The sequence below is a fragment of the Labrus bergylta genome, chromosome 23, assembly GCF_963930695.1.
Source record: "Labrus bergylta chromosome 23, fLabBer1.1, whole genome shotgun sequence".
Classification (NCBI taxonomy): Eukaryota; Metazoa; Chordata; class Actinopteri; order Labriformes; family Labridae; genus Labrus; species Labrus bergylta.
The window spans coordinates 6,547,882-6,574,405 of record NC_089217.1 but is presented as its reverse complement, the minus strand read 5'-3'; the positions used below and the strand labels follow the sequence as shown (position 1 = coordinate 6,574,405).

Genomic DNA, 26,524 nt, shown 5'->3' with positions numbered 1-26,524 from the left:
TTGGTTTGTCCAAAGATCCCCATTAGAGATGAACACAAGTAATGCATGGTTATAATAAAATAACTGCTATCTTAACCCGTTGATAAGAGCTCTCCTGCTGTCCAGCTGCAACATGGCAGAGAAATGATTTATTCTCAGCTCTAGAAATGTTGTTGACCAACAGGCTCACTGTGTCGCTCTTAATGATAAAAACCAGTCTTCACATTTTTGATATCAGAATAATGCACAGCAACAAAGCTCTAAGTATAGAGACACAAAGTTTGCATCCAACTCTTAAACGCTGTATTTTGCCATTCCAAAACAAATGGGGTACAACTCTGACAGTCTAAGATACAGAGGCTTCATCACAGATATGTTCCTGCCTCTGATCAAATGTGGGGCAGTTGTATAAATTGACATGTTTTCCTGTTTTGTCACAGCGCTTTGCTGCTCTAATCCACTGAGCTAACCTATAAACTCATTCTGAGGACTTTATCTAATTCGTCATTTGTCATGGAGCACTTTTTTTGCATATATTTGAATATTAAGTAAGAGAAATGTATTCCTGAAAGTGATAATAGCAGCTCGTAATACTTCAGACATGCAGGCTCTCATGACTGTTGATAATCTATATCAATTAAAAATACTTAATTAATGCACACACGGGATTTACATCCATGGCACTCACGAGAGGTGTTTGTATTTTCAATCTCATCAGTATCATTCCAGCAAGCCATCTGTGAACTTTTCCATCCTGGCCATTATATCTCAACATCCTCACACCCATAATGTTAATACAGTACGAGCTATTGGACTTAGCTTTTGGGATCCGGGTCCGCGATTAATGTTCCCGCTGGGCCGGCACGGTCCACATTGGGCTGTAGAGATCTACGGCTCGTCTCATGTCTTATCATTCATCATATTTAAATAAATTCACACCCACAGAAGTCTTTATGGCTGCTTACAGAGAGGATTTATTAATGCCCTACCTTTTCTTTTTCTTACAGGCTTCTCCACTGAACGTATTATTCCATTATAAAGTGAATATGCTGTTTTGGAATACACATGGGAAGAAGTGCAGGAAGCAGGTTAAGCCTTAAAATAATCTTTAAAATACTGCTTAATAACTCACTTAAAGAATGAACACTTTGTGGAAGACCCCTGTGAGCCAGAAATCAGCTCTCATTAGGTACACAGTGTCCAGAATATATAGATTTACATGTAATTCCTTTTCAAATTCCAGTGTAATCCTGCTTCTTAACATTTCCACACCCCAGAGTGTTTTTTCTTCTTCGTGTAAGCTTCTATTACAACTGAGGGTCCTTACCATTGTAGGTCCCTGATAGTGATGAACGTATTGTTAGTGGACACAGAAACGGGGATTTGGGCTGCAGTCTAATTTAATTAGGTCTGTGGAGCTATCACAGGCTTGCTTTTTTTTGCATAAAACGAAATGTGGTCACAGAGTAAAGATCAGGATTTGTACATAGATTTATGAAAACTAGAGGAAACCAGTCAAGCGCTCAATGTAAAACCAAATGTGATGTAATCCTTTCCTTAAAGGTCACATATTACCCTCCTTTTCAACAACTTTAAATAAGTCTCAGAGCTCCCCAAAACATGAAGTTTCTTGTTCTAAATCCTCTCTGATCCTGTATTTTGTCATGCTTATAAACCCCTCTATTTCAGCCCTGCTCAGAACAGGCTGTTTCTGTGTCTGTACCTTTAAATGTAAATGCACTGTGTCTGACCACGCCCCCTTTGGAAGGGCTTGGTGGGGCTTTCACACTCCGTACCCTCTTGTTTACAGTGAGAAAACATTAAGATACAACTGCAGCAATCTAGCTTATTTAAGTTTTGAGCAAGAGTCAAACGAGTATAAAACATATTTATTGTCTTGTATCAACAAATCACCAGGACCTGGTGAGTGACAGGTTAGGAAAGATAAAACAGTGATTTAGAAAGCCTCGCCGTCAGTGTCATTTCTACACACTTCACCATTAAGTAACTACACTGTCTCCACCAAGCAATAAGGTGTTGATCCACACACACTGATCCACTCAGATGTACAGTATCTGTCACTGACTGAATGTGACACTATGTCACTTGCCTATAGTGACTTCAACATTATATATTCCACTTTGTACCATTAGCTGTCAGAGCGGGATGATTGAGACTGGTGTGGCTTCTTTTTATGCTGGACATTTTGAAGGTCTTCAGTTGGAATCTGCCTCATTTCTATAAATGATGTGCCTGAAGGTGTGTTATCTGATTAGGGACACTGAATTGCATTGTATAAAGAAGCCTCTGAGGGTGCAGAGCTGTAATTTGCTCACAGATTAATCAAGTATCCGACAGGGCAAAGATTCCTCTCCTCTAAAGCCCTGATAAACAACAATAATCCTGATCATAATTATCAGATTGAACTTGTCAGACATCTATCAGACACCTTTGTTAAGCTCCTTTATGTGATTGTAGGTGTGTGTATACAATATGTTCTTTTTTTGTGTGTGTGTGTGTGTGTGTGTGTGTGTGTGTGTGTGTGTACATTTGTATAGGAATGGTTGTTTTCCAAAGATGCAGCTCTATTATTGGACCAACTTGTGCTGTAATGTATCTGCAATCAGAAGAAAGTGTTATTTGTTTTTTATCTGCCACACGACAGTATAACATTTTTCCATTTATTCTGATTGGTATCAGTTTGAACACTTGTACACTCTATTGTGAACACAAAGAAAAAAGTAATTTCTTTATTTTTGTCCTGTGTGGTGAAAAAGCAGACCTCCATCTCAACTCATATAATGTTCATATAAAGCTGAAAGATAACTTTTGAAAACGATGTCCTTCAACTCACTGAATGACTGTGAATGTTGATGATTATTAAAAAGATTGTTGACTTTGTTTTTTTTTAAAGGAATGGCATTGGAAGAATGATATACTGGCTGTTTTTAAAGAGCCTCTAGTTACACTTAACATGGATAGATTGATATCCAAACAAAGTATGCTGAAAGCTTGACTGAATACGTATTAGTCTATACTAAGACTTTCAAGTGCTTCAGTGTTTCTCTAAATACAGGTAAGAAAAAAACACTAACTGGTTTTGGATCAACTCATCAAGTCTGAAAAGTACTGTATAGCAAGTCAAGTTTGGCGATAAGAAGTATGTCTGCTGAAGCTGGCGGTTCAAAATAAATCTTGCTCAAATGGTGGACTACAGACCGACAGCCCAGGCATTGGCTGAAAACTTCTTGAAGTTTAGTATTAATTAAAAAACATTACATTTACGCTAACCAAAAACACTCTCACTAAAAACGTATTAAATGATAATGAACTTTATTCAATGCTCATTTCTCTGTGATTGATATGCAGCCTGTTGAATGAGAGAGGTTTTCATGACATCCTTTGTGTCAGATGTAATTATCTGACTCGTGTATTATTTAAAACAGAGTATCTGCAGTCACTTAAACAGCTGCAGCTGTACAGAAAACAGGCTTGAGAACACAAATTAACCTGTGTTTGAATAGAGAGCTGTACACGCTCTGTGCTGAATACTAAAACACATGAGGAGGGAGGGAGGACTTGGAGGAAGTAGGCATGATTGAAGCACAGAGGAGGCCAACCAAACACACACAAAATACACATAAACAAGCACACATAGAGAAACAGTGCCAACTCTCCTCTGCTGTCTTCTCCTTTAGCACCTAGTTGGAGGAACCCCCTTCTGCTGAAGTGACAGCACACACCAGAGGGTGCAACCTCTCCGCCAGAGCATGCCGCCCGCCTCTTTCCGCAGGGCTCGGGTGACTTCCGGTACAAAGGCAAGTGAAGCGTACATCATGCAAGTACAGGAGTAACATACATGACACGCATGCATACACACAAGAAAAGCATATCGGTCATTGTAGCACAAGGACAAGTACACTCTCTCTTGTCCCTGCAGCTAACACACACATCCAGTGACATGTACTGTACCGTATGTACCACTTCCTGTTATCTTCCCCCTACACATCTATCTTAAAGAATGAGCTAACTCTTCCTCAGGCTTGCATGCGCTTGCCAATTCCGCAGGCTCCCCGAGGGATACAGCTTCATCAAGTGGCATGCTGGTCCTCCTCGGCTCCTGCTGTGGTTTGCAAGTTTCCTGTTGTGCATCGTACTGCTCTGGGGGTGCCCACTGCCCAGGAACAAATCAAACCTCCTCCAAGAAAGCAGGGAATACACCTTCCTCTGGAGGGTCTGAAAGTGACTTCTCACTATGCTGTACCAGCTTCATGCCAAGCTGATACCCTGCAAGAGGGCGCATGCTGCGACAGGTGGTGGCTGGGGACATCACAGGCCTTCAAGTGAGGCTGTTGGTTACAAGTGTGCATGTTGAGATGTAGCACGCCCAAATGGTACGATTGCATAACAAGTTCTGCGCAAGAGTTGTCAGCAGAAACGCTCTGATTCACACTCCACAGAGAAGTGTGACCTGTACATGGCAGATTTGTAGCTTCAAGTGAGTTTTTTGGCATGTTGTCTGGTCTTTAAAACTTAAAGATTTCTCACCAATTCCCATATGGCCGTGTTGCAATCCTCAGCCTTCATATTACTTGGACACAAACCTGCAACTATCTTTAACTTTTCCCATCTGAGCTATCACTCACCGCGTCTTGGCAGTTACGCAACGACAAAAAGTTTTAATGGTTTGAAATGAAAAGTGATGTTTACTGTTAAAGCCTCTAAAACTCTTTAGCCAAGGATTTGACAAAGAGTGTAGTCGATTTATTTTAGTCATCCTGTCTTCGTTGAAATTTTCCCATCTTCAAAAATGACGTAATATCAAATACTCAGGGCTCTAATCAGAAAACAGAGAGAGGGACCCCGGTAGCAGGATTACTCTGAGGATGTGAATCAAGTTGTTTGTAAATCAGTTCAAAATGTAAAAAGATTTCCTCTTTATCCGTCACTCTTCAAAGAAGCAGCCAACAGCAGCTGGTCATATTATCTGTTTTGTTATCCTGCTCGTCTGAAATAATCCCCCTTTTTCATCCACTTTGCATTCTCAGTCACCATAGCAACAGGCTCTGTTGTCAGGTATGTGTTGACATGCAAACCCCAACCATGGCCATCACCATTTTACATAAATAGCTATTTTAGCGGCTTGTCTGTTTCTACGGTAACGCCAGGTGATTCTCCAAGGCAACCTCGGCCCACGGAGCAGGTCCGCTGCGTTTCTCTGCTCTTCGCTGATTTATATTCACACAGACGGACTTGATTTTGAGTAAATTATACTGTATATCCCAGCTGTCACAGAACTCACACAGAGAGTCACACAACCAATCATGCTCACACTCAAAACAACGAACACACAAACCAGCAGGTCTTTGGACTGTGGGAGAAATCTGGAGTCCCCACAGAGAACCCACACATGCATCAGGAGAACATTGAAAATTCACACAGTAAGACCAGGGATTCGAACCAGGCACTTTTTTTCTATGTTGCAGCGCAAAGGTCCACCATCCTAGATCAAATGTAATATAAAGTGCATTAACTCGGAAAAGCAAACTCATCTGGTGGTGGGTCTGATGTATAGAAGCATTTTTGGATATGACAAATATATGGAAACAATATTTAACGGTGGTATTTTTGCCATCTTATAAAAAGTGTTGTGGCAGGAGTCTTTAACTAGGAATGGTATGAAAGAGTAGCAACCATTTCTCCTCCTTCTTAGAGACATTTGAGGCTATTTAGTCTGGACCATAAAAACAGGAGGCCCACAATCACACCTGAGACGTCATTTGACCACCTGGGATTAGTGGTAGTATTTTGTAGTTTTAAAATACATTATTACTCACTCATCCTTGTTACACATACACACACATACATCCTTCCTAGACACCATCTTATAGTCAAATCATCCAAACAAAAGTAAAGCTACCAGAGAAGGACATGTCTCCACTAAAAGCAGGTACTTTCAGAGGGGACACAGTTGCCAGGTGGTAAATTGATGAGAAAAATGATTTGCATTTCCAATCTGCTGCACATAATCTCTTTAATAAATCTTTCCATTGACTGTTTTATGACTGACAACTGCCTCTCGTGCAAATACACCCTCTTTTAGAAGGACTTCCTAAAACTTTAACTAAAAATCATTAGCATTCCTCCAGTTCTCCTAATAGTGATGGTGTTTGTTTGTGAGGGTGAAATATCTCCTGCCCTCTGTGTGGCCTCGGCTCTGATGGGAATAAATACATTGCTGGCTGTCTTGATAACCCTGCACAGTCTGAGCTAATAGGACAAGAGAGATGGGCAGAGGTGCTGTGTGCTTGCCTCTCAGCTAACCATCTCCGAGTACATCATGCCTTTGGAAGCCTCAGAAGATATAAAATTAGGAGTGCAAACACACATTAAAGGTAAATTAGATCAGCGTCTTGTCACTACTTCGAAGCCATGTCTGCCTGCAGGGCCCATCAGGTTTACCTTGATTTTAGAAGCACATAAAAGCCATTTGGTTCTTCTTCTATCGTCGACAGGTTCGTGTGGGCAAGTGATTACACAGAAAGGAAGTGCCTGTCTTGTCATTCTCTGCAAAGTGTTACAACCAGCAGCCCACAATGTGCAAAACAAGGCTATTGTTTCGCTTTAAGTTGTCAGAGAAACAACAATTAAGTCTACCTCAGTGGCGACTCCGTCTTTCATGCCTTACAGTATCCTTGAATCTTTGCCTCTTGATTTCTGACATTAAAGCCGCCCCCTTGCCATTTGTAACGCATATATTAGCCTTTACATGATTGATTGAATTTATTCATTATTTTGCCTGTTTTTAATCTTCAGAAGAAGAAAAAACGCCTGTAGGTTGAGGATGAATAGGAATTACCCTGTGGAGCATAGCTAATTACCCAGCATTAACATATGCAAATGAGAGCTGCTATCTTGTGTACAAAAATGTTGCTTATGGTAAACACTGGCTAATCACTAGAACAAGTTTAGCTGTTTAAATGAAGCTAATTGCGTATTGTTTAAACAGATGGGCTTTATTCACTGAAAATGAAGGTTGGTGAAGGAATGTAAGATATTCCTCATTAATGTCCGCTCTCCGTTTCACCTTGGCAGCTCTGTTCGGTTCTGCAGCTCCTTTGATGAGAAGACTGAAAAGGGAATAAAAGATGTGCCGTCTTTAGTATAAGATATCAGTTTTAGCTATTAAAGTGGTGTAATGGAAGTAAGATTATCATTATGTGACCCACGTCATCATGACGAACATTGTGAAGCTTATGAAAGCTTTTTGAAAGTGGAGGAAGAATATTTTAAAGCAATGGAAATAGTGAGTCCAAATCTGTGGAGGCCAAATTTTACACAACAACAACAACATGACATGTTTCTATATGAAAATGGGAAGGCAATTCAGAGGTAGTGTCACAGAAAGTGAGGTTTCACTTTCTTCCTTTGTCTTATTTTAAAGCATGTCCAAACAAACTATATGCTTAGTTACTACAAAGGTCAATCCAAACACTGTGTCTTCAAGCAGCCAAGACATCTGTACAGAAGTGATACAAGAAATATACAATCAACAAACCCTCAGCCATGCCCCGGGTGCACCTCATTCAGACCCAGAAAAACACTGGAGCAACTTGGATCATTTTAACTACACAGCAAACAAGAAGTATTTTCATTGCTAAGTGCATAGGTCTAAATGTAGAAAAATGGTGGCTAATGCTGTAGAAATATTGGATTTCAGAAGTCCAATGTATAATTGCGCAGCTGTCGGAAGACTAATTTGAGAAACCAGCAGCTATTTTTTTTCCCCCTGAAAACCAAAGTATTTAAGTCTGAATCTGACAGAAACAGGAGCAGAAGCAGAAATTTATAATTCAAAAGAGAGGGGTTATTTAACACCAAAAACAGTGATCACGTGGAAAATCTAACTAGTGAGCATCAAAGTCTTCAAGCGCTTTTACATCGCAGGTCACACCTACACATTCACATCCATTCACACACGCATGGCAGTGTAAAGTCGATCTAAGTGTATTCATTAATCCATTCATACACAGTCACATGCCAACGACGAAGCAGCGGGAGAAACTTGGGTTAAGTGTACACATCGGACATAAGGCTGCAGGGGCTGGGGATTGAACCCCCCCCCCCCCCTACCACTGATCCAGAGCCTAATGAACTGCATGAGTGTGAAAGATGTGGCGTAGTTCTCATTGTTTCATTTAACACGGGCAGAAGAATGAAGCAATTTTCCGCATTCAATGACTGAAAAAGGGCTTTAGAAAGAAGATGTTTTGTTACGCAATGAACAGAAAGAGAAAATGTTGTAGAAATGAAAGAATGCTGTTGTCCTCTGTGTCAGCTTTGTGGCTTCAGAGAAAGTGCTCAGAAAGGAAGCAGTCATAGCTATCAGCTGAGGATCGGGTAGTGAATGGGAGCCCGTGGCAAAAGAATCTCTGTCCTGAGGGCTTTAGGCTCAGTGAATAACAGCGGACAGAGAGATACCCAGGGGGGAAACTTTTCAGTCTGGAGAAGGCCAAAGTCTTTTTAGACAGAAATCACAAAGAAAGACAGGTTGGACAATAAATACTCATATGTATCTCTCTGAGTCACCATAGGGACCTCTTACAGAGAAGATACAATCATTTCATCATGTCACACTGAACACCCACCTTATCTCCTGCTGTTGGGAACAGGGTGTGAGTCAACCTCACCAAAGAAGTCCTTTGCTTTTACCGTCATCTGATGATACAGAAAGTTCATGGGCATAAGTCAGGCCTCAGTGTGGGACTTTAACAATCATTTTGAGCAAGAGGCTGATACATTTGTGGAGTGGAGGGTGGTTAAATCTGCACCTTTCATATGCTCTTGTTGCTGGATCATATAAGAAGAAGGGCAGACTTTTCCTGCACACCTACTACACACCCTGGACGTGATTCAACAGAGCACGTTCAGTCACAGGCCGATCACCCTGAGGTGCAGAACTGAACGTTACAGGAAGTCCTTTCTCTAAACTGCCATCGGACTGTTTAATGGACAATAACGCACAATGAATACATGTACTTACATTTATTTATTAATGCACTTTAACAGATATTGCACACTAAAGGTTCATTACATTTCTAGGGTGTATTTTATTTATAAATTCCAAAATTTTAGTCTAGTTTTGAAAACTTTTTTTATCTGATTTTATGTGCCTAGATGATATTTTTTCAGTTTTTATGCCGTGTCTTGAATGTGATTGCAGTTGCTGCTGTGATGGTGTAATTTCCATCTCTCTTGAGGAATACGTGAAGCTGAATTAACATTTTAAAATTTCTATATTAATCATTTTAAACTTAGAATTGTTGATGGTGCCATCCCCATACACATCACTTTGTACACGAAAGGCTTATCTTTAGGTGTTTCAGTGCTCAAATGGTCCCATTTTCCTGCAGCCAAAACCAGAGGCACTTGACATAATCATGATTTTTGAAAGTGGTTGCAATGGTTCACTGAAAATTCACCCTCAAACAATAAGTAGCTATCATCATATTACTGCAGTCTGTTGTTGGAAATTGTTGAAATTGGTTTGTAAATTTGGCCCGTGTTCTCTCTAATCATACATAAAAAGCTTCTCCGATTCGAAACATTAGGCTAATCGCCTGCTTGCTGTGTTTTCAACCCAAGGTGAAGGTCAGTCCAGGTGTGTGGGCCGTCCAGTTTTCAGTGCCAGGCTCTGCGGACACTTTTGAGCCACCGTCAGACATGAAGTAACCAGCCATGTCGGATATTTCCATGTTTCCAATGTTCACTGTTCCAGTCTGGATATCACCTGCTCCTGGGAAACATCCATCTTCCATGATGATGGGCCTTGCCGTATTCCTCCTATCTATAATTCTTTTACCTCGAAACCTTCCCCTCTTCCCCTTTACCCTCACTTTGCTCTCTCTCTCTCTATCTCTCTCTCTCTCCACAGTCGCTGAGGGATAGAGAGCTGTTAGCAGGTAATGAATGCAGCGGATGTGTGATTTCAGAAAGTGTCTGTAGGGCTAACAGAATGGGGAACAAGAGGACATTTTTTCTCTTCACTCCTTGTCCGTGCTCAGGGGAAGATGGGAGAATTTTGGTTATTTTTGCCAGGCTCTGAAGGAGAAACGTAGTAATTGGCTCCCCTCGGAGACTGGCTAGCGTCAGAGCAAAAATGTGCCCAATTTGTTGCAGCCGGTTCATTCGGCACAGCCACATATACCATGTATAATAGATGTGCGTCTCTCTCTCTCTCTGTCTTCAGGGCAGATGAAGCAGCTCTGATTTTCACCCCGTAGTGCGTGAGCAGGAGGGGAGTGAAAACCCAGCTTCATGATTGGATGACATGCTGGGTGATACATTGTTGAACTCCTTTGACCGCTGTGCTGAGAAAGTTAGCATCAAGTAGCTCTCAGTGCTGAAATATACATAAGTATCTCAGCTGCTTATATATAGATGAAGTGTAGAGTATGTGCGCTGTGTGTCGACAGCTGTGCTCTGTTTCCCCTTAGTGTCACTGTACCCTGTCGGGAAATGTCTGACATCCACCCCGCTTTGTCAGAACAGATCTTTCTTTTCCAAAGAAAAGAAAAACATCTTTTCTTTTACATTTGGCCAATACATCTTTTACCTTGTTTACATCGTAACCAAAACTTCTTCACAGGTAAGACCTTTTCATCAACTTACAACCACACTCTCTTTCCTTAGATTTTAGAAAAGGGGATAAAAATAATAAAGAAAAAGAAAAACATTGTGCAAATTAGAGAAAATGATCAGATTTTTTTTTCCACCTTCAAAAGAACAGGTTGTACAAACCATGGGTGAAGCTGAAGAGGATGTTGGATGTTTTTTTGACAGCCATTCACAAGCCCTCCATCATCCATTATCTTTTTGAATGGAAAGAATATTACAAGATGGTTGTTTCCCATTACTCTATGAGTGTGCTTTCCTAAATATAGACAAAAACTAGAGGCACCATCTCAATGTTTGGACAACCTGCTGCTATAACGCCACAATTTCCCAGTTTGGGATCAATAAAGTAATTATATTCTATTCTATTCAATGCCCTGGTGATTCCACAATAAAAGCGATGAGCCTCGCTCATATCTGCAACGGGATAAAAATTGTGTTGCTAGCGCTGCGAGGCTGACTGTGACATGTGTATGCAGTAAGATAGCAAGCCAGGAGGCCAAGGAAATCTCATTCCCCTATATTTTCAAACTGGCTTGGGCCAACCTCAAATGAAGGCTAAATGAGCTGTTATACACGAGGTCATGTGTGCAATCCTCACCCACATCATCAATGTCAGTGCAGTTGCTGTTATAGGATTGTTACGACTCAAAAGGAGAGAACAATACAACTCATGAACCATATACAAAGAGCGTGACTTTAAGATCTACTAATCTCTTCCTTTGCCAAAGATTTTTTACAATTACAGCAATAGCAATTAATGTAATTACATCCTTCAGCAGATGAATCACTCACTTCTCTCTTACCAAGACACAATGTCTGCAGCAGACACCGTTCAGTGTTTCATAGAAAGTCATTGCCATGGTTACACAAGAAATATGAGATACATTCCACCTTTTAGCTCTTGAGTCAGTATAATACTGGTGTGAAAGATGTTGAAACCTGATCACACAACTCAATGACTCTAAGGTAATTCAGTTTTTTTTTAAATCTTCAAACTGAGATTTGACGAGTGGCCAAAACAGCTAACTATAATCTTATGGCCAGTGTGACGATTTTAGATTAACCACACACCCTTATTTAACACAAATCCTTCTATGTAGGTGCCCAAGCCAATTGTAAAATGGGAAATATTTCTGCCATAAGCAACAAGGTCATGTTTTATATTTAAAAGAAGGATGTCCATCATGGCCATGTGCAGCCAAAGACATTCAGCCTTTTGTGCTCCTACACGCTTTCTTATTGCACAAAAATCTCAATTCTCCTTCAAGGACACTCCCCGCTCTCCAATTGTTCATCTGCAGCGGCGGCGATGGGGAATGTGAACGTTAAATGACCCTGAACTTGATGGATTCTGTTTTTGTGAGATTCCCTCAGGGCTAAGTAGCCGTTTGACACATGTCGTTGCCATGGTAAATGGAAGCTACGCTGGAAAGGCGGGAGAGTCCGTCTGAGGTTGAAGTATTGCACGATTGGCTGGATGGACACTAAACAAAGAAGGGGTATTTTAGCTGAGGGACGCTGATTGGGCAGAGGGGGAACAGCGTGTTCCTGGTTGGTTGAGCAGTGTGTCTCTGGATCCTGGACACACACTCACCATGTTCTCATCTGCTCCTGCTAATTAGCTGTTTGCCTGAGAGAGCACTGTGCTGCCCGCCAACCCCATTAGCCAAACAAACTGTCCCCATGAATCCCTGCTTCATAAACAAACAGACACACAAGCACAATCATACCCATCTCTCCATCCCAGCTCCTACAAGTCTGTGTCCATGGGAATGACAGATTGTATTTATCTAATACTCCAGACCTTTTGAGTGATGTGTTGATGCTGAAATTGCAGGGTGGGCTCAGTTTAAAGATGCCCAAAATGGAATGTGTGAGGGGGCGAGCTCGTCTCTCATCCTCCTTCTACACTGCTCAAGAAGCATAATGAGCCATCAGCTACTGCTGACAACCTAACATCAGCTGGCCAATTAATGCCCATACTTCTTTTTTAATCAGGCGCCTGTGCAGACGCCTCAATCCAACAATATCTGGGCCTGGCTATTTGGAGGCTGCTTCTCTGTGAGGCTCTATAATGATTTCCCCCAGAAAAACAGACTTCACATTCTGCCACATGATTAGTACTCAATGGGAGCGTGTTGGACAGAAGCCTGGAGGTAAAGTGTTATATCCAGTGGAGAGTCAAAAAGCATGCATACTATACCACACAATAAATACCATTAGGGAGCGTTTGCATGAAGGACCACTGAAAGAGGGCTTCAAGAGTTAAACAGCTTGGATGCTTCAACAGTAACTGCACGCATATGTTTCAAAGAGAGAACCTACTTGGTTAAGATGCTAATTGGTGTTAAAGAGCTGAAATGACATAAACAGTCCTTTGAGAGGCCAAAAAAAAAAGATGGAAACAGATGTTGGATGAGGCAACAAAGGGGAGCTGCTTCAAATGAAGTGGAAGCTTAAGAAGAATGTGACAAAGAGACACATCTTACCATTACCAAGTCAACAGAAGTAGCCCGTTTGCACTGCCAAGAGGAAAGGGGCGGGGTGATGGGACTGAAAGGAAGGAGAAAAAGAAACATATTGAAAAGTAAGAGTGCTCCAAATGGTTCTGTCAGAAGATAAGGAGAGCTATTTGGTTGTGGCTGATGCTGTAGAAACAGGTCACGCATCGCTACTTTTGACAACTGCTCAGGCTGCTGTCATTCAGTGGACTCCTTATCAGGCTTAGCCCAGCAATGGAAACCCACCACATTTCCCAGAGATGCTTCGGTGAAACATGCATGATTTCTGATCACATTTTCCATGTCCTGCAGTGCGTTATTAGAGCGGGGATATGAACTAGAGCTAGACACCCTGAATGCATCATTCCTTTCCATCCTCCCACTGGAATAAAGCTGCTCTCCACTGTACCATGCCTGGTTTATGAACCAGCATCGATTTATATGTTAATTATATCCTGGGACTGATTTAACAAGCTCTAATGCAAGTCTGAGGACTCCTAAGCTGGCTGGATCTCCTTTATCTCTCTTCTCTTTCCTCCATTTCCTTGCACTCTTCGGCCCTGCATCTGCAGTCTTGTCACGGAGCTGACACAGGTTATCCTGATGATAGCAGATGTCATTTAATGTGATCTCCAGGGGGGAGAGTGAAGGGGCTAAGGCTAATGGAGAGTGGAGCAAATCTGATTTCTGTTTGACAATATTGTGCTCTTTCCCAACTCCACCTGCCAGATTGCTTTGAACGTAGAGCTGAATACAGCAGCTATAGAGGCTGGAGGCAAAACAAAGGGGTGAGGTTGTTTGTTCTATGGCTGCAATCAACAGTTTTTTTTCTGTTCCTGTACATTATGTTTCCACCTCAAAGTACAGACAGGGAACTTGTTTGTTGTAATAGTGCCAACAGCGATGTTTGCGCCACACTCTATACAGTGTTTGTGGACTTTCAGCATCTAAACTCTCATCTGGTTTTAAATCGAACACAATAAGAAACTAAATATTTGGATGCATACATTAAGCTATCACGACAATATATAAAAACAACATAACAGGCCACAGTCAGTTGCAGTCGGTTCAGAAAACCATTGCATCAATCCTTAAAACGTTTATTATCGCCATTGTTCATTCATGTATTCCTAGAAAGGAAACAAATAGTGTCACTGACATTTCTAAATCCCCATAGGACGTTTTTTTTTTTGCAGTGTACATGCATGATATTATTGATGTATCTTGGGGGCAGAAAAAAGATGGACATTATTGGTAAGCAAATAAATCATGCAAAATGTTAGCATGCTGTCATGAGAAATGTTACCATCATGCAGGCCCGATAAAGGTCAGTGGTAACATATGCACTGAGATGTGGAGAGATGGCTCATGACTCAAGTCTCAGAGTTGAAGTCATGGTGACAGGTTGGGCAGGCCAAGGGCTCACAGGGCAGACATCTCAAATCTCACATTTAAATCTGCAGCTGCAGAGACGTACGGTGCCACGGCCGTATGACAGATCAGTCTCTGTCACTGGCAGTAAAGCGGAATGTCAGCTTGGGATGCCGGACCCTGATTAACAACTTCTTCTTCTGCCCGTCTGCCAGGTCCAACACAGCACTTTATTGTCAGAGGATCTAAACTAGATAGAAGTTCATCAATAAGATGATAATGGCCTGCCTGTTGCTAAACATAGCAATGACTGGAAATGTAGACGTCGATGTCTTCATCATTAAGAATTTTTATAGACTGAGAGCTCTCATTTAAAAAAAAACAATGTCTCGATCTCACAAAATAAAAGATATTGATGAATACAACATAACAACACATAATCTGTTTCATTTCCTTAAAATAAAACAATTTAAATGAAAATTGTTATCATGCAAAACTATCAAAATGTATTTAAATTGGATCCAACCCATGTTTTGTTTTCCTAATAAGGAGTCTGACAACAAAACAGATCCTTCGCTTGGTAACACAAAATAAATGAGGCATGTTCCAAAATGATAACCCACACAGTTTATATAACATACAACAATAATGTCTTAGTACAAAGTGTCTTGGGCAACTTGCATGCCAAAAAGAATTGGCAAAATTTAAATGCGGAAAAAAAGTTGCCTTGAATCTCCGGCTGTGACCGACAACTAGGTCGTGCTGTTTATTGTTGGTGATTATGTCAACGGACTGCAGGCAAGAAAATAAATACAATAGAATACACAATGCCATGCTAAATTTCAATAAAGCATTTTGAGACATAAATGTCCTCGCAGTACTTTTTATGCTGCAATTGTATCAAAATGATACAGATACTCAGCCAGCAGAGCCGTTTCTGCTGGGTTTTTTGTAGAGATTCTGTGGAAACCAGAGAAAAGATCTTATATCTTGATGTACATATCTGTATATGTTAATTGAAAACAACCTATCTGCAGTATCTACCGTACAAAGCTCATCATATTTTATGTGTTTTGTTACACTGAATTTAAATTGAGGGTTAAAAGTTCATTCTAAATATCCCATGTCAGAGGCATATTGCTGCACACACTGGGTCCCTCTTTAGCATCTGATTGGGCACCCTGCTGTTTGTACAGGGTGGATGCACAGCTGTGGGGCTCTGGAATTATTTACAAACCTGAAATGCACAACACATATTGAGGCAGGTATACAAACAGATAATGCAAACACACGCATGATGGCACGCTTTGCATGAACGCACAGGCATGCACAGACGCACCTTCAGACAGCGTAGAGTAATAGAAATGAACGCTGATGAACAAAAACTCACAGTGTGCTTGGCAGAGCAGCCAAATGGTCAGATGTACTTTTGAATATGGAGGAGAACAGACTCTGCTCATTCTGTATGCATCATGCGTTCCCAACATACCCCCTCATCTCTTCAGATGACACAAGAACCCCGTAATTAAATGTGACTTCTGTCATCTTTCCGACTCAAACAAATGAAATGCCAACAAACAGTCCAAGGGCACTTTATCAAGTCTAACCTCCCTGCCAACAGACTTTAGGGTGGGCCAAAGAAGGGGAGTGGAGGGGGAAAAACATCAGATGGATGCCTTTTACATCAAAGTTGGCCAGATGCAGAATGAATATGCCGTTGTGGAATAACAAAAAATCTTACGGCCATCAAAGGACTCTTTTCACCCTAAAGAGAAGTGCTGAGGAACATTTCCAGCGGAGCCTGTGTTCTTACCATCAAAGTAAATGACTCCTCTCACTATGGGCCTTCACTGCAAGTGGCTCCTGTCAATAATGAGTAAGCAGCTCTTAATCTAATTTGACAGAGGGCTTCAGCTCTGCTGAAAAGTTGCCCTCTCCGTAAAGAGTAATGGAGATATCACTGGGCATCCTTGAATCCTTCACAGTGTGAAATGAGAAAAGTGAGATAGATATGGAGGGTCTTCTTGTTTGTGTTTACACATGCACACATGTTTCTTAAAGACGGTACAGGTCGCTGTAGTTTATCGCAGTCAAAGCTTAATTTCTGTCTTTGGTGCGAGTTCACTGGTCTTATGTTGGGATCAAAGTGCTCAAGCAGTCATGCCAAAATATATTGACTGTGACTGATTTGATTATTGACGGGTGGCTGCTTGGTTTCACTGGCTGACCCCCCTAACACTGTCCTATGTAATGCCCCCAGCATGGTAGCCCCTCTGCCCCCTTCGACTCCTCGGCACTGCCTTAACCACCACCACAGGACTATGGTCAGACTGCCCTGTCAGCCAGTCACGCCAGGCCCGATGCTAATGCGATATGACCACTCTCAGGCCTCCACCTCTCTTTGTCATGTCAAGGGCATATATATTCAGCACTATCAGAGTGCAGCGGCTGTACTCACTCCAGTGCCCATCACGCTGGCTCTCTAGCCGAGGTTAGAAGCCCTCTTAGGCACTAAAGGTCATTGAGGATTTATTTCTGTGATGGCTTTGCTGGAGACTCAAGATACTTTTGGCAAACTTCAGCAGTCAACCATTAAACAAGGACAAATAAAGTTCTCCACATTTGAAACTCTCATTAGAGGTAAGATGAGTTAAGATTGCTAAAATAGTTGTTAAAAATGTTTCTTTAACAGAATAAAATCTGTCCTGCTGTGTATTATTTTTCAAAATAAGGGTTACATTTTGTTATCTCTTATGCTTAATCACGCCAATATTTTCTTTCAAACCATTAGAATAGTATAGTTTCACATCACAAAGTTGAAGTTTTTAAAGTGTATTAGAAAAAAAAGATTTATTTTGTGCAAGATTAGCATTCTGCAAAGTCAAGATGCTACCCGGCAGGCGGGAGTGACAGGTCGGAGATGGCTAGAGTTTTCCCAAAATCATCAAAAGTTTAACAAGCGTCTGTCAAACAATATGAAGTCTCTCTATGCAGCGTTATTCAATACTGATCAAAAGGTGACTCATTCTCCGAGAAAGCCTTCAAGCATTCCAACACAAATCTCCCCCTGCTACACTTTAGTTAGAGCTAACATCAGGCCCGCCTCCAGGGTCATTGTTGGCAGACCATTTGTCTTTCACACCTGTCTGTACTCACATATGCAAATCTGATTAAATATTGAATAATCACTTTAAATCCATACCAATCAGCGCTGTGACACTCAAGTAAAATGACAAGTGGGTCACAACATCTGTCATGCAGCTGCTGTTACATAATCTTGGATAATTCTCTGAGTTTCACACAGATTCTAATGTGTGATGAGAAATGCATTTAAAATGTAATAAATTATTCTTGCAGCTTGAAAACAGGAGTAAGAGACGATTTTTCCTCTCAATTTAACAGAAATTTTAATTCAGATTAGTCGACTGGACTAAAGTTAAGAATACACACACAATCAAAATTTAGCACAATCTATTTAACATGGCTAAACACCATCTAATAGCACATTGTATACAGTCTATTTTATTGTTATTTCAGTCAGAAGAAGAAAAGATTGGCTTTATTTCCATTTTGAGGCTTGATTAAAGGCTTATTTCACTCTACTTCCACAAGGTGCTTACCCTTATTCCACATCTGATAAGAAAACCGATCTGATTCTCACAACAGTAGGCCAGGTTTGTGTAAGTTACAGTTAAGAGTATCCTAATATTATTCCTGAGTTTGTACAAGTGTGTGAGCCGATACCGATGCTGAGTACAGAGTAGAAGGAGAAAAGAACGAGACAAACATGTTATTCTTCGCTACACTGCTGGCATAGCGGGTCTCACAGCGTCATCATCAGTCTGAGTCATCTCATTTTAATATGCTTCTTTGATGAGCTGGTGGTGGGGGGAATGTCCCCTGAGACTACACGCACACACTTACACACACTCACACACACATAAACCGTCTCCACTCAGCTTTCTTATACACTCAGACATGTGGTTAGCAGTCGCTTCTACACTGCAGATCTGCACATTAGCAGCATCACGCATGCCTCATTTTGGAGCTCTGAGATTGTCCCTCCTCTGGTACGCACCTTCATGTCTGTCACACAAGCACACACACACACACACACACACACACACACACACACACTCTTTCGCATTATTTGCATGGGTAAAGAAATCAAACTGACATATGCACGTGTGCTTTCACACATCTTTGACCCACACATGTGACCACGCGCCACCAGCTAGCATGAGAGTTTAGCCGACGGCATGTGTATGTGTGTCCATGCGTATTTAAGCAATATGTGTGTGCATATAGAAGACTGCGCTCGTGTTACAGTGTAACACTGTAGGTGGGATGGTCGCATGTGCAAGTTAAGCACTTGTGGCCTCCAGGGCAAGATGTACTGAGAAGGAAAAAGGTTAGGGGGGGGGAGTCACGCAAGCATTTTTCTCAATAGCTGAGACCCTCCTGAGTATTCTCCCACCATCTGCCTGTCCATGCAAACAGATGTCTGAGCTGCAACTGCAAGGAAGAAGCATTGCACCATCATATATTGAGAAAACAATATTGGTAAGAAATCAAATGAGTTGTTGCCTGAGGGCTGTTTGGGATGTGCGGGCAGTTTGAGGCAAATGAAAGAAAAACACTGTGTGTATATTTCTGTTTATTTCCTTCTCTTCTGGTTCAGAAGCTGCACCCTTACCGAGGGAATGTAGATACACAGTTAGGGCAATTTACCATTTATTTTCTCATCTCTTTTCAGCTACCTCCTCCTCTTTCCAAGAACGAAACATTAACTGTGCTTGACTACATTTGTCGGGGCTTCTTTGAGTCTCCTGCTAACGACCTTTCTGTTTAAATAAGTAAGCGTCTCTCTCCCTGCTCTGCGTCTCATTGGAAAGTGACCTTGCATGATGTCTGCAGCCCTGTGTCTCCACACATTAGGTCACTGAGCCTCAGACTGCGAGAGCGAGGTATGGGGTGGCAGCGGGGACACCCCAGCTTGCTTCGAGTGATCCAACGGGAGGCTTTGGTTTGAATCTCAGCGCTACATTCTGCGCGGCTGCTCCAAGCATGAACTGGCAGCGCAGTAGGCAATTACCGCCACTCAGCTCGCCATTTACCAGAGGAACTGAGGCTGCAGAATGGGCCAGCACTGCTCGCTTTGGATTGAGCTCAAACGGGGTCTAAGCACGAGAGACACGCTGCTGAGGAGGCAAGGGGTTCTCGTTTCAACATGTACAAACATCAAGACACTCAAATGTGTGCATATGTGTACCTCCATGCCGAGAAAAATAGGAACTTTGAAAACCCGAGCTGACAGAGGAAATAAGTGTGAAGGAAATAGAATGTTCAGCTCGAGAAGAAGACACACAAAAAAAATTGTGTGAAAAAACACAAACACACACATTCATGCATCCTCCATTTGTGCTCTAAAACACATGAGCAAAAATGAGCTTAATAAAAGATACTATTTGTAAGTATGCAAGCCCATTACGTTCTGTCCTGTATCTTTGAAAAAACACATTTGTTCTTTTTTTCTCCTTTGAAATACAGTGGTCACGAGTGCAATCCATTCCAGTTTCAGGTGTCATTAAGAATCATTTCAACAACACTGGATAATAAAAGCTTTCTACAAGGCAACACGTCAAAGGTATGACTCATGAAAATTAAAACCAGGGCACTTTAGCTGTCTGATGTGCTGCCACAAACATCATTTAACATTACCACTTGTTAATCAAGGCAATTTAGGCAATTTAGTCCATGTATTAATTAAATCACATTTCTACGTCATACTACAAATAAAGAACAGTAATATAGATGCATATAAAAGTATGAAGGACTTGTTTGGGATAACACTTCTTTTTTTTTTTTTTAGATTTGACTGTTCAGCTCAACATAAAAAAACAAAAAGCATTTTTCCTTGAAAGAAAACACTGCATTCACTATTTCAGTACACTCAAAAATCCTCACTGTCCTCCTGTGAGAGGAAACTGGCCTGACATCAAAAAGTGTTGCCAGCGCTGTTGTTTTGTGCTCTACTATTGAAAAAGTGTTACCGTCCCTGAGCAGTGATCTGTTTTTACAGACACAGCCCTGTAATGCCCTCTAACTCTCCACTCCACTCCACTTTTCAACATCTTTCAAATCAGCTACTTGCTAAACGCTGGCAGGCAACACTGTGTGTTTATGCTCTCTTTAAGCGAAAAAAAGGTCTGCAGCAATAGAGAGGAGATTGATTAAAGCATTTATGTTGGGAACTTGGGGACATGCATACTGCTGGTACACACGAGAGAAATGTGAGCAACCAAGCACACATTCCATCACAACTGATGCTGAAAACAAGTAGCCAGAGCAAAAGCCCCGGGCAACTTTCATAAAAATAAAGCGATAGTTTATTGACCTCCTTCCACTTTCTCCCAGCAGGAGGGTTTTAGAGACTGGCCTCAGTTAGAGAAAAGTGGCCCTTGGTTGAGATTCAGTGTCCTGCTCAAGGACACATAAGCAGGTCGTACAGTATGCATGCTAATATGGGTTGAACTATAAATCCCTGCTGCAATGGAGGCATGTGAATAATTCAAACTATCACCAACAATTGCAAGTTTGCAGAGACATGTGGTTGAGTATCATCTCCACTTGCATGCCAACACTTACACGATATATGACTCTATAAATGATTAAACGTATGCCATGTGTACTTTTGGAGCCCCACATGCTCTGTATTACATGTGAAGTGCAGAAGTTTGACGTTGTTCATTTGTGTCATGTGTGGTGAAGCTATCAGGATAAATCTGGTAAATTAACATCTTTAAGATGTCAGTTAATGTGAAGTAGTCAATGCTATAACTCAGAATATTAATTAAAAAGGTTATCTTACGTTGATGTTTAAAGTGGCTACTGACAATAACACAATCAAACTGACCAATCATGGTGGTGGTTATCAAGCAAATCTCTTGTTCTGCATATGTTGAAATGTCTGTTTTTGTCAATACAGACTGGTGGCCTTCAATGAGCGTTAAAACAGCTGTTTTTGATTAAAGAATTTAAAAAGTTATTTTACAGATTGCTATTAATGAATACCAATGCCTTATTTTTCACTGATGACGTGATGAAAGAAAGTAAAGAAAAGTAATGGGAAGCAAAGTAAAAACTGCAGATTTAACTTCATAAAGTTGTCATAATCTGGGCTGTGTCTCCTCCTCTTTCCTAGTGTTCCAGTGTTTTACCCCTCCCTAGTGTGTGATGTAGTTTCCTTTTTTTGTTTCTCTGTATCTGGTTGTGTCACTCAATCACACTCCTGCTGCCATTCCCGCAGCACTCTCAGGACCCATCCACTCAATAAGCCCCTGCCGAATATAAACCCGGCTCTAACACCACTCTTTGCCTGAATGTTCAGTTCACTTTGTGTGACGGCAAGGCTAAGTCTGAAGTTTTGGACTTCATGTTTGTTGACCTGCGAAACTAACCTTTGCTCTCCCTGTCTCAGGATCATCCTTTGTATGAGGCAAAGACTGGCTTGTTTTTCTTCTTGGTTTTCTGAGTTTTATAATATATAACTTTGAACTATAACTATATGTTTCCCCTTTTGGGTCCCAGAATCACTTCACCTGACAACAGTACCTTCTGTTTACTCATATTGTTGTTGGAAGATTTTTAATATTTGAAAGTTTTTTGGAGCCTCTGCATGTTGCCTTCAGCAGTGTTTTGATTTACTTATATCTAGAGGCTTAGCCCTTTCTGAAAACAAACTCCCTTTATCTCATGAAGCCTTTGCATTTTATCCCCTGGAACCACATAAGTCATTCTGTTCTCCCGTTCCTCGTTTATTCGCCCACAGATGCATTCATTTTCATTGTTTGCTGTCTTTTCTCATTTGAAAAAGTTTTTGAGTTCTTATTTCCAATGTTTAGTAATACATTACAGCCATACACCTGTGTCCAAGAAAGAAAAAACAAACGAACATGTGATGCCTGTCACTTAGCCTGACAAAGCTGTTTTAAAATGTTATCTTGCAGCACATAATGAATCTTCAGGTGTAAACTTACAGAGGCTTCGATAACATGCAGCACTGTTATCCAACTGAGGGTAGAGTAATCAAACATTCAGGGAATAACAAAGATCCATCAGACATGTCAAGAGGACCTCATATCGTCTTCCTGAATACTAGTCTGCACGTTATGTTCTGACAGGGGCGCTGACCTGTTCACGCAGCTGCATGAGGAAACAGCTCTTTAGCAATCTCACAGCATACTATGTTTGTTCGCCTCCTAAATTTTACAGGCTCGTCTTGCTTGTCTGGAATAATGAGGTCAGGTTAGAGGAGCCTTAATCTCTCTGGCCCTTTGATTATCCTCCAAATCTGTAACGAACTGCCTCTCGTGTTGCCAACTTCTTACTGGAGTAATAAGTGTTGTGCTGAAACTTCATCGGGGCAGGCCCTTTCGCTCGAGAAGTACACACACCCTTTACATCTAAATATATCATGGGCGCTCAACAGGAATACATGAAGAGATTTAAACACATATTTGATTGCTACGACAACAAATTAAAGCGCTGCACAATCTGTCTTTCTGCAACCATGCTTTCTTTGGTCTAGAGAAAACACTGAATACTAAATATGTTTTGCATTTTGTGATAGAAAAAGTTTGTTTCACGCATTATTACAAAGTAATCAGACAGATTAAGAGATAATTCACTTTATTATCCAAATTAGTTTTTTCCTACCTATTTGTAATCATTGCAGTGTAATCCTTTTGGATGAAGTAAACCCTCTCCTGCTGTTTTATTTATTACTATGACGCATGTATTTCCAGATTAATTGGAAGATGTGCTCACTGTCAGGACCAAAACAGAAATATTTGAGCTATAATTCATTCTTATTATACAAAGGTTAAATTTTCCTGGTGATGCTCGGTCAGGTGGGGGTTAATTAAGATGTATAACTAAGAGATTGCAATTAATACCTCCTACCTCTCAGGTCATTTAGCTGCTGGTTAAGCCAAGCAGCGTCGCGTTAGCTTGGATTATAAGGAACATGCTAAAATCAGACTAATTAGCAAATGTGATCCCTTGATTCCTCCTTCAATTAGATGCCAAAGGGACTGCTGAGTGAAGAAAAAAAAAAAGGAGAGGAACCCCTGGAGCTCATGACACAGAGAAGATTTCAGGATAAACGGCAGAACAGCAGGGGCTTCTCTCACCAGAGGGCACATGAATCAAGCGCGCCCCTGTGATTTGTCCTTCGCGTCGGGCAGATGGAATTGCGTCTGTTGGCGCCTGTTTGATGGCCGTGGAATGATCGTATGCAAGGAGTGATGGGGACACAGAGCGAGCTGCGGGGTGGCTCGACTACAAAGTCACTGATGTCATTTCAAATTTTTCTAACAGAAATGATCCGTCTTTGAAGAGTCAAAATCTAGACAGTTTCAATTCTTTGTCATTATTTCAAGTTAAAACACACTGGGACCAGGATAACCCAGTCAGTGAGGCGACCTGCAATCACACAAAACAAATCTAATAATTAAGCTCAATTGCTATTCAATCAAACATGCAGAGGTTCCTACTTCACAGAGAGAATACTGATGGGTTTGGGGATGTTGGTCAGAGGTCAGAGCTGCAACAATTTATCAGCAAATATTTTTATGTTCCATTAACTGTTTTTTCAAGATGTATTTTCGGGGCTTTTATACCTTTACTCGGCTAGGACAGTGGATGGAGTAGGACATTGGGGAGAGAGAGAGTGGAGAATGGCATACGGGAAAGAAGCTCCATGTCTGATTTGCACCTGGCTGACCCACTTGGAGGACTATTACCTCCATTCATGGGGCATGAGCTAGGCCACCTGTGCTAAAATGAACCCTTCATGTTTTCATGTTCCTTGCTTTAATTCAATTCGATTCCAATGTGGTTTTAACTGTTGGTTTGAAGAAAGTAGCAATTTGAAGACATTACTTTTGGCCCTTGGTATTTGTGATGACCAATTTTCACAATTCTTTTAAATTAATTTCGCAATTAAACGTAAATATCTAGTAGGGATTATCCCATAAGGAAGACAATATCTGCATTAAATAAGACATTTTTATGTAGTCCAAATGTCTGTTAAATACGTCTGTTTCAGGCAAATACGTGGCTGATTGATCACTCTCCAGCAATCGGTATGACACAGGGCTAACACAGAGCAATAGTATGAGCACCCTGTGATCTATTCTAATTTATTCCCTGTAACAGTGGGACTGCACATTTATCATGCCATTGCCATAGAAGACATGTTCCTCCTGGAGGTCATCCTCACTGAGATTACATTTCATTTCATGTTTTTTTTTTTCCCACAAATCCTAACTGCGTTCTCCCTCTGAATTTAGCTTGATGTCATCTACTCTTCTCCTTCAGTTGTTTTACTGTGAAATGGACCTATTAGCGCTTGTCCCCAAGAGGAACAGACTAATGATATTCCGGTGTGAATCAACGTCCCAGGTGTGGTCACGGTGTCTGCCTTTTTTTTTTTTTTTTTTTTTCCTGAGCTTGTCTTCTGGGTGAACCAATCTATCAGGTGTATTCTGTCGAGTCCTGGCGGTAAAGCTCTCTGGTCCTCCAAGGTCTTCTTAGACATGACTGACTGACCGCATCCCCATTCTTTCCGTCTCACTTTCATGGAGAGAAGCGCTGAGTGATGAGAGGGGACACGGAGGCTGGGTAATATCACCATAAAAAGATAAAAACATGCTGTTTGAGGGAGTGACACTAGACTCATTAGACTGTTTTTTTAATCTTGTACAGCCATTTGCCCGTACAAGATGGGATCTATTTAAAGTGTGTGACCTTTACCAGCCAACTCATCGGCAGTGACTGGAAACCACGGTTATGCTGCAAAATATAGGTTACTTGTATGCTTTTTGAACAATTGTGAATGTATTTTATGTGCTACAGTCTGTGAAATATGCATGTTTTTTCAACACACACACACGTATTCATAATGTAAATGAAATTATGTTAAAGAAGGATTATCTGTATAAATGTAAATCCTTACATTAAAAAGGTTTTTTTTCTCTGTGATACTATTTCATCAACATCTCATTTTAAAAAGCTGACGCAGCTCGGTTAATTGTTGGCTTTTTTGATTCCCAGGGGGTATTTTTCTTAGATTATAAAAGAAGAGTAGAAACGGTGTAAGCCCTGCCTGCCACTGTTACTATGACAACAAGCTTATAGACATAAGCACACCTTTCACCCCACAGGAAACCGCAATTATATAATATATACATGTTCTCTTTAAGACACAAAATACAGCTCCTGAAGCGGAAGCAGTAGCATCCATCATGCTGGGTTGAGACACACAGCTGTTGACTGGTGGGCTTGCCAAAAGTGCCCCACCGCCTTTTTCCTTGGACCTAAATCAAATCCCCAATTTGTTTATGTTATTATGTTAATAAAGGGTAGCATTTCCATATGAATATCAATATTTCTGGAGCAAGCCAGGCATTGCAGTGAGCACAGTGGATGGCTGGCAAGAAGCACGGGGCATTATGAATGGGCTTCCATTTGGAGTGTAATTTCACTCATCTGATTTTCTCTTCCTCACATAATCTGAAAAGGAGGTATTTTTGGAAGCCCAGGTGCTTATCCTCTTTGTGGCTGCTGGAGGCTAATGTTAAATGAACACATCAATCTTATGTTTCAGAGTGAGAGAGCGGGCCCAGTCATAGTGGTAGAGGGTACGCTGCCAACTGTGTGATTCTAAAGCTCTCGGTTTTCTATTGCTATAGTTTGCTGCTGCAGGGCATTGTTGGCTTCTCAGTGTGATGCATTCAAGGCACTTGAGTGATGGCAATTTGGATTAAACTCTGGAAGCATATACTCAACTACTTGGAGAACAAAAATACACACCAAAACAGCAGTAAGAGGCAGAAAAAGGTACCAGTTTTGTACCATGACTATGCTAAACTACATGGATGAGTAATCTGTGATGAGTTAAAAAATAATTCTATACTCTTTTGCCAATATCC

At 41.1% G+C, this 26,524-nt stretch overlaps 1 long non-coding RNA gene across 1 annotated transcript in view; it reads right to left on the bottom strand.

Moving 5' to 3' along the window:
• Positions 1-6,974: 6,974 nt before the first annotated feature.
• LOC136177624 (uncharacterized) overlaps positions 6,975-26,524 on the bottom strand; it is a 169,196-nt gene continuing 149,646 nt past the window's right edge. The window contains exon 6 of the long non-coding RNA XR_010665115.1: positions 6,975-7,109. This is a non-coding gene — a long non-coding RNA (uncharacterized lncRNA). The remainder of the gene's footprint in view (positions 7,110-26,524) is intronic.